Consider the following 8757-nt stretch of genomic DNA (forward strand, 5'->3'; position numbering starts at 1 on the left):
TTCCCTAAAAGTTTTTATAGTTTTACATCTTACATCTAAGTTCATGATATATTTTCAATTTTTGTATAAGGTATGTAGTTTAGGGTAAACTTCATTTTCTTTGCAAATTGCACCAACTTTATTTGTTGAAAAGACTATCACCCTTCCTCCACTAAATTGCTTTTGTACCTTTATCAAAATCAGTTGGGCATATATACCATGCTGTCTTGATCCCTGTAGCTTCATATTAAGTCTGCAGTCAGGTAATATGAGTCCTCCAAATGCCTCTTCTTCAAAACTGATTTAGCTTAATTAATTTTACACCTGGATATTTTCATCCTTCCCCATTTTGTCTCCTGCTTTATTCTAGAGAAGAAAATTCTTGCATAAACTCTTTCTTTTCTTGTTGCAACTCCTGTAAATGCTTTTGGTTTCTCTCCAGTCTGTCCTCCAACCACTGTAGTAGAGGTCTGCTGACTGCTGACCTGCACAGATTCTTAGTAAACTACTGAGCCATTATGGATCTTGGTTACTGAGTCCAGATGTGGAAGGCTGTGGATCCTCCTATGTGCATCTTGCCCCTCTTGATACAGGATCTTGGGCAACTCAATTGCTGACTCAAGGCACACTTTCCCAATGGTTCCATGGGGTACAATATGAATTGGGATTTCAATTCTCTCATACTCTGAGCTCTTTTGGGCCTCTATGGATTGAAATCAAGTATAGAGTACCTGTCCAATCTTTGTATTTTTATCTTGTAGGAAACAGGAAAATACAAGCCCTACAAAGCCTTGCTCCATAATCTGGTATATGGCTTGTGTGCGAACTTCAACATGGGAAGGCCAAACAGTTACACGGGGATGGCAATGAAACCAGTCCACAACTCTCAGGGTACCGCCAGTTAGTTCAGCCAACCTCTCTGCCTCAGTTAAAGCCGCAGACAGCTGCTCTGGAGAAATTTCCACTCAACCCTTCCTCCTACCAGAAAGCCGCAAGACAATGACTGAATGTGAACAATTCTGACAGTGTCAACCTTTTAGCAACTGTGTGCATTTCAGTTCTAGTATATGTAAACTTGGGGTCACTCCTTAAGTCATCATTCAACTCTCCTATGCACAGCCCCATCACCTCTTCTTTCTCTGTGCTCAGAGTGTGGTTGAGACATAGTAGGAAAGCATCTGGACATCAGATGAACCATTTGCACCACGTGCAACCGCCATCTGGGCTCCACCCTGCTCACGTCTGCCTCCAGCCGCTCCAGCCTGGCCCACCGGCTGCTCAGGCACTAGGTTCTGTGGGGGCTGGGCCTGGGGTGCCCAATATTTAAAGTTTCCAATAGAATGTCTACAACTATAAATCTTCGTGTAATTCAAATTTTAGATATATTTTAATAATCTCTCAAATTTAAATGTATTCTAATAATCCCATTCCTCATTCTTAAATATATTTGGTGAAAGTGAAAGTTGCTCGGTCCTGTCCAACTCTTTGTGACCCCATGGACTATATGGTCCATGGAATTCTCCAGGCCAGAATACTGGAATACAGAATACCTGGAACAGGTAGCTGTTCCCTTCTCCAGGGGATCTTCCCAACCCAGGGATTGAACCCAGGTCTTTGGTATTGCAGGTGGATTCTTTACCAACTGAGCTAATATATCTGGTATTTTTTATAATTGCTCATTTACCTAAAGATTGCATAATAGTTTGTGTTGTGGAATATATATGAAGTATTTTTGATTCTATACTTGTTATTCATTCCAGAGTTTATTCCTTGATAGGCAAAAATTATGACTGCACATTATCAGCTCTTTAGTGTTTGTTGACAGCAATCTAGTGAGATAGATACTGTAATTATTGCCACTTTTCAGATTGGAAAACTGAAGAGCATAACTGGTAAGAAACTCACAAATGATGAAATTGGTAATCAAACCCAAAAATTTTGTCTCTAGATTCATCTCTTAGAGTCTGTTACTTTAATATAATTTTGATTCCTTCCCAGATTTACTGCTTGTTTTTCAGGTTTTACAGAAAATTTTATTATCTCTACTTCTTGAAGAGCTACTTCTGCTTTACCTTCGGTGTGACACCACCATCATTGATCCTCTCTTATGGGCTTCAAATTTATTACTGTAACAGTTTTATGTTAATCTATAGCTAGCTTTTTTGTACAGGGGAAACATCAATTGTTTTTCATACCCAGATTGTCAGGAAAAAGACATGATGTCCTGTTCTGGCTCAGGAGTGGGGTATAGAGATTTTCTAATTTTTTAAAATAGAGGAGCAGCCCATTCTATACCTCAGCTTACTGAATTGTCACTGGAAGAAGAGTGAGGGAGAAATGCTTAAGTGCAGGAAGAAATAGTACTTTATTTTCTCTAAAGTCCAGTAGCATAAAAAGTAAAATATTTTAACTTTTTAGAGTATAGACACAGTTGTTTTCAAAAAATCTCTTTTATCTTTATGAAGTTTGGACTTACAAAAGAATTTATGTACAGTTAAATAGTGTTACTTGAAATGGGCCCAATCTGATCATCAGAATCAAGGTTCTATTTCACAGAGAAGATAAGCTTTGGGTATTTGATGAAAAGATGATAGACACACAGCAACATTTATTAAGATGCATCTGTGTGCAAGACAGGATGCTAGTGGAAGAAATCTGTCCTTTGTGAGATGACTCATAATAAAAGCAGAGCTGCTATTTTATCTAAAATCTTCATTTCTAAACATAATATTGTACTTTAGCAGCATCCCCTTCCTTTTGAATCCTCCTTAACCCAGGTTAGGGGGAGTTACAAAATACACTCCTTATTTTCAAAGTCGCACTTACGTAGTGATAAGGAAACCATTTAGGCAACCAGTGAGGGGGAAAAACAATATAATCATAGGATATATCCCAATCCTTTATGTGATAAACAGTTTCATTCCAACGTTCTAGCATTCCTTCTGTGTCAAAAGGTCTGAAAGACTGGAAATTACCTTTCCTAGCTTGTCTGCAAGTAGGGTTTCAGTTTGAGTTAGCTGATGAGAAAAACTTGCTTGAGATGGAAAGTAGAATAAAAAAAAAAATATTAGCTAGTATTTTTGATGACCGCTTAAAGCAGGCATGCAGTATATGTATGTGATAAATGTAACGTTTTGCCTGGGACTGTTCAACCCTGTCAAGGAATCATGTCTTCTGGTGCTTTTCAGAAGCTTCCATCCCCTGCAGTGCCTCCCTTAAGATTCTTGAAATTTCAAATTTCCTGAAATACAGATCCATCCTCTCTAGCCTTTGTTTTCTCTGTCCTAATTGTAGTTTAAGATTCAGACTCTTACTTGAAGTACATAGGGTGGCTCATATGTAAATGAAAAATTTTAAGTGAGGCTGAAGAAATTATAAATAACATAATGTCAAAAATTCATTGTTGAATTAAAAGCAAGTTAGCACATAAGGAAACATATTGATGTGATGAACAATCAAGGGAAACAAATGATCTTGGAGAGACACATGCAGAAGCTTCAGATAATGGAATTCCCTATCATAGATTTTAAAATTATACTTAAAATGACAGTATGTAAAAAGAAGTAAAAGACACGATTGAGAATACTGGCCTAAGAATTGACACATCTAGCAAGTTCCTGGGTATTGCTGATGCTACTGGTCTGGGTATCATTTTTTTTTTTTTTCATTTTTTTTTTTAATAACTACTGCTTTAAAGGATACTCTCAGTGTATGGAACCCTTTTCTGTTATAGAGGATGCAGTCACAACTTGGATATCAGTTTAATTCACCTCTGTGTGCACATTCTCCAATTTGTACTTCAATCCTAATAATTTATATTGTAGCCTCTTCAGATGACTTGATTTTGCCCAGATATGGAAAGAAGGAGAATTAATCATTGGTAATCTTTGTCCCCCCTAGAGCAATCTGTATTCAATGACAGACATATTTGTAAAAAAAAAAAAAAAAAAAAGGAAAAGCACAGCCTTTTCTTTGCGATAAGACAGCTTCTTCAGTGTAACTTACATGCCAGAGTTTCCTGTGTCATTATGTTGATATGTGGATTCCACTTGACTTTATGTCCCTTGTTTTTTCTTTCCTGCTTTCATGATCTTCCATATTTCTCTTTGGCTAATTCTCTTAATATATCAGGTGTACAAGTATATGAAAACTCCAGAAATGGTATCATCCATAGACTCTTTCTATTACCTGCTTTTTACCTCTTAGCTATTATTATTCTTATCTCTTGTTATATCTGATAAATTTTGATTGAATGCTAGACATTTTGGACAAAAAAAATCAATGTACTGTTTATTAAAGTGTAAATTCATTGTATGCAGCTATTGAAATTAAAATTTAAATAATTAAGATGAAATAGAATTGAAATTGTGTTCCTAAGTCACAGTAGCCACCTTTCAAGTGTTCAGAAATCACATGTGGTTACTGGATATAATTTTGGACATTGCAGCTTCCATAATAACAGAAAGTTTTATTGCAAAGTTCCATTTTAGAGGCTTTGACTGATACTGTTTTCCTACAATGAGGGCTTATATATACTCTGGTCACATTATTCCAGTTAGAGGCAGCAGTAATTAAATTTGCATTTAGTTTTCTTACAGTATATAATTTTCGGTTTGCCTTTGCTCCTAGAATGTATGTCATGTGAGTTCTCAAATGACAAACCTGGTGGTCTGTAAATTCTCTTCTTTGTATTCCCAATACAATGGAATTGTTAAAGGCTCTTTTTAGTACAGTTGCTCCCTTCCTTGTAGATTTTAAAAGTCCCATACAGTCTAAGGAAATAGAAACATCCTTTGTGTGAGGCGGGGGACTAGGACAGATTTCTCTGGTCTTGCTTCTCTGTAGTTCTTTTTTCTATCAGATCTTGTCCCCTCAAGTTTTGACTGCCTTAGCAGTTCTGGAATTTAACTTTCTATCCATAATCTCACTACTTGAACAAAAACTCTGGCTTTAAGAGTTCTGGTTGGTTGTTCAGCCAATTTAAGAATTAATGAAAATTTAGAGGAACAAAGGATCACACAAGATTGAGTTCACTTCAGGACATTTATCTTCTCTCTGGTAACTTGGCCTTTTAATTCCTGACTGACTTATATGTCCTTCTATGCCTTTATTTAGTTGCTTAAAATAAACTTTTTTTTTTTTTTTTAAATCTTTGCCCCTCCTTCTTACGTGAATTGTTAAATCTGTAGGGGGATATTTTTCATCATTTTTGAAACTTTCTTAGTCATTTTTTCTTTGGGCTTATTTTATTACTTTATTTTTATTACTTTATTATTTTATTATTATTATTTTATTACTTTATTATTATTTTATTACTGCTATCTTTCTAAGTCTCCAACTATCCATGTTAGACTACATTACTGTTCTCTATGTTACTCTCTCCTCTGTATTTAATATCTATTTTTATTTTCTGCTTCCATTCTGATTATTTTCTTTAAATCTATCTTCTAACTCATTCTCTTTTCATCTCAGTCTATCTTGTTAAACCCATCTATTTTTACTGAATTTTATAAATTTATATTCCAGTCCTCTGCCAATTTTCTGTCTCGTTTTCTATCATTTTATCATATTAAGCATTATCTGGATCATTACATCATATAGATTTTGTCTATTTTTGCTGTTTTGTTTTTGTATGTGTCTTTGCTTTGTATTAATGGTGTATTTTTTTTCTGTTGTCAGTTATTGAGTAACATAGTATTGAATATCAAATATAAAAATTGTAGAAATGATTAAAGGATTTTCACTAGTTTATATCCTCCTAAAGAAGATTTTTATTCATTGTTGTCATGTGTTAAGGGCAAGGGTAACCCAGATAACCTTAACCTCTTCATAGGAATTTAGATTATTTGAAGCTGGTGCTGCTTTTTTAGAACTGACAGTATTTTTCTGATTCACTTTTATCTCTGAAGATTAGCACTTTATGACCTCAAGACAAAGCAGAGGAGATTTAAAAGCTCCTTCAGTTTGTCTGCTCCTGGACTTCATTTAAATATATATATATGTGTGTATATATATATATATATTTCCAAGAGAAGTCAGTTATATAGTCAATTAGCTCTCTTCACTGATATTAGTGGGAAATTAAATTCAGTTAGCATTACAAAAAATATGTTAAAGTAAAATATGTGTCTAAAAATTTTTTTTGGCATTCACAATTAATTAGAAAAAATATAAGTACTTATTTCTGATATTAAGTATATTCAGAAGAAAGGAGCATTAAATACAGTCACAAACATTTGTTACTTTTACATGATTTTCCACCAGCATATTAAGAGGCATATTTCACTATATTTTGCTTATTCCTTTAAAATAGGTCATTACCGCCAGAAAAAAAAAAAAAATGACGTAATGAGTAGAGGAATATGATACCCATGTGTAGGGTAGGGTACAATAGAGTATGAGGGGGAAATAACTGTTAAAAATGGCTGATTCATGTCAATGTATGAAAAAACCCACTGCAGTATTGTAAAGTAATTGGCCTCCAACTAATGGGAATGAATGAGAAAAAAAATGTATTTTAAATGTAAAAGCATCTATAGTTAAATATGCATGTTTTCTGGCAATTGTCCATGGTCCTTTATATTTAAAATACATGTCAATGAAATTTTTATACAACTGTATATTGATAGAATTATTTTTTATTTTCTTTACTGCTATGGGGTCTGACACTTAGAGAAATACTAGTAAATACCTCTGAGCATCAGACCTACATCTGAATAAACTACAATTCCTGTTTTCTGGATGCTGTTTCATATGATTATATACACATGAATCTTTTAATAGTTCTTTCTTAGCATGCTTACTTCAGTAAAATGCTGTTGTGTTGTTTTTAGATTTTTGTTTCATAGTCTTACTTAGTTTCCTCATTGTATTGTAAATATTTCAGCCCTCTTCTCCCTCCCTGTATAATTTTTTCACTGACAATGTTTAAGTAATTGCTTTTGATTGACTAGGAAAAAATTTCTTCAATATGAAGCTAGTTTTTTCTTATTTAGTATGCTAGAAGCTAGAAAAACAACTTATTTCCCAATAAAATGCCACATAATTAGAAAAATGTAGCAATGTAAAATAATACGAAATTGTTTTTGTTTTTTATGTTGAACCATGCTCCTTTGTATTTTCATCTTCAAAATTGGTGTTTGAAAGTTTGGTCATCAACCTGACTTGCAGCTTAAACATATGTTTATCTTTTCTCTCATTCTCTTTTTTATTATTCTATAGGCTTTTATAACTTTAATATTTATTCTGGGATATTTGAAATTTTATGAGAATAAGTGTACGCTTGGATATGTTTTTTAATTCATTATGGTATTCAAAAAGCTGTTCATTTTTTTAGATAAGCATATCATCTCCTCTAGGAATTAGGTAGTAGAGTAAATAAGGATTTTAATTTCTAATTTTAATGTTGATGGTTAGCTCTATAATTTTAAATATTATGATTATATATTTAGTTTTTGATTTGCTGACTATAAACAAAGTTTATTTGCCACTATGAAACATGAAAAATTTATATCACTGACACTTTCTTCATCTCCATGTGTCATCCTTTTAATAAATTGTATTATATATTTATCACCATATGGCAAAACCTACTAGTTTCAGACAGTACCCCAACTTTCTTTTAGTAGGAAGAGGTCAAGATACCCACCTCCAAACACTATTTTACCATTACCTCTTCCCCATATCTACCTGCTTTGCTATTTATTCTATACCACAAAATTCACTGACTTTGTATTCTGGTAATTAAAAGAAAATCTTTCAAGATATGTTCATAAGTTGATTATAATTTTCAAAGACAACATTGTGGCTATAAATAGCATTTACTCTAAAAATGAAATAATGAATTTGGGCTTATAGAGATGGATATGTGATCCTATTTTATTATAATTCTACATCACAAAGGAAAAAGATATATAATGGAAATTTGGAGGGAAAGCATAGAAAGGAAAAAAATAGTCAAATTCTCACTAACATCACCTTACATTTTTATCATATAATTAATAGCTGAAATTTAAATTTCATTTTGAAATTACTATGTTTGAAATCTTGATATTTATACTAATTTAGACTGACGTCAAGGCTTGATATATAACTCACATCTTAAAATTAAAAAGTCTCTATCGAGAATGTTTTATTTGAAGTTTTGGCAGTTATTTTGGATTTTGTTTGATCTTGATCAGAGAATATGTAGAATCCTTACTGTTTAGAAAGTGTTATTTCCTTCATTTTAGTATGTACTAGATTATGCATTTATGAAAAAAACAAAATTATTTTTAGCCTTTTTCTTTTTACAAGGCCAAAGGACAAATTCTTTATAATTTCCTGGAAGCCCTAGAAGATCTCAAAGACAGTTTTAGGTGCAAAATATACCACTTTGGATTTGATTTGGGGATGGAAAAAGTCAAAAGTTGTCAGGAAGTTTGAATGTGGGATTAAATAGAATCATGAATTAGTAACAATACTCAGCTATTTAACAAATGTGATGATAAATTATTTTATATATAAAAACTAAAATATAAAAAACTAAAATATTATAAAGAAACTTAGATTTTTCAAAAATGAGAACACTTTGTTCTCTTGAGTAGTCAAGGACATGATAAAAGTTACCATAATATAGAGTTACTTATTGTGAGACACAATATCTTTGCCTTAAAAGATTACCAAGAATGTAAAGAGAAACCCTTTTTAAACTTAAGAAAATTTTGTCATTTTTTTTTACAGAGAAAAACTTAAATTCTAATTTTGAATCAGTATAATTTTTAAACTAAATCACTTTTT

The 8757-nt window shown here is 32.7% G+C and overlaps 1 pseudogene; it reads right to left on the minus strand.

Annotated features, from left to right (window-relative positions):
- Nucleotides 1-340: 340 nt before the first annotated feature.
- LOC122685899 lies at nt 341-4006 on the minus strand (annotated as a pseudogene).
- Nucleotides 4007-8757: the final 4751 nt, after the last annotated feature.

This window comes from Cervus elaphus, chromosome 29 (genome assembly GCF_910594005.1).
Source record: "Cervus elaphus chromosome 29, mCerEla1.1, whole genome shotgun sequence".
Taxonomy (NCBI): Eukaryota; Metazoa; Chordata; class Mammalia; order Artiodactyla; family Cervidae; genus Cervus; species Cervus elaphus.